This window comes from Schistocerca nitens, chromosome 4, assembly GCF_023898315.1.
Source record: "Schistocerca nitens isolate TAMUIC-IGC-003100 chromosome 4, iqSchNite1.1, whole genome shotgun sequence".
Classification (NCBI taxonomy): Eukaryota; Metazoa; Arthropoda; class Insecta; order Orthoptera; family Acrididae; genus Schistocerca; species Schistocerca nitens.
This window is the reverse complement of record NC_064617.1, coordinates 215,226,438-215,227,021: the sequence shown is the minus strand read 5'-3', so window position 1 is coordinate 215,227,021 and position 584 is coordinate 215,226,438. Positions and strand designations below refer to the sequence as shown.

The 584-nt window shown below is 53.3% G+C and overlaps 1 non-coding gene across 1 annotated transcript; it reads left to right on the top strand.

Moving 5' to 3' along the window:
• Positions 1-205: 205 nt before the first annotated feature.
• Trnas-cga (transfer RNA serine (anticodon CGA)) lies at positions 206-280 on the top strand. Its single transcript has one exon. It is a non-coding gene; the product is annotated as a tRNA-Ser (tRNA).
• The last annotated feature ends 304 nt before the right edge of the window (positions 281-584 follow it).

Below are 584 nucleotides of genomic sequence, written 5' to 3'. Positions count from 1 at the left end.
ATTACGTGCAGTAGGAATCTATTATTTCCCTGTTATTCAACCTATGTTTTGAAACTTCCTGGCAGATTAAAACTGTGTGCCGGACCGAGACTCGAACTCGGGACCTTTGCCTTTCGCGGGCAAGTGCTCTACCGACTGAGCTACAGAAGTAGGTAGGAGACGAGGTACCGGCGTAAGTAAAGCTGTGAGGACGGGGCGTGAGCCATGCTTGGGTAGCTCAGTCGGTAGAGCACTTGCCCGCGAAAGGCAAAGGTCCCGAGTTCGAGTCTCGGTCCGGCAAACAGTTTTAATCTGCCAGGAAGTTTCATATCAGCGCACACTCCGCTGTAGAGTGAAAATTTAATTCTAGAAACATCCCCCAGGCTGTGGCTAAGCCATGTCTCCGCAATATCCTTTCTTTCAGGAGTGCTAGTTCTGCAAGGTTCGCAGGAGAGCTTCTGTGAAGTTTGGAAGGTAGGAGACGAGGTACTGGCAGAAGTAAAGCTGTGAGGACGGGGCGTGAGTCGTGGTTGGGTAGCTCAGTCGGCCCTCGGCGGCCGTGGTGAGCGGACGTGCGCTGGTGTTTACGTCTCTGCTGCTGCCGG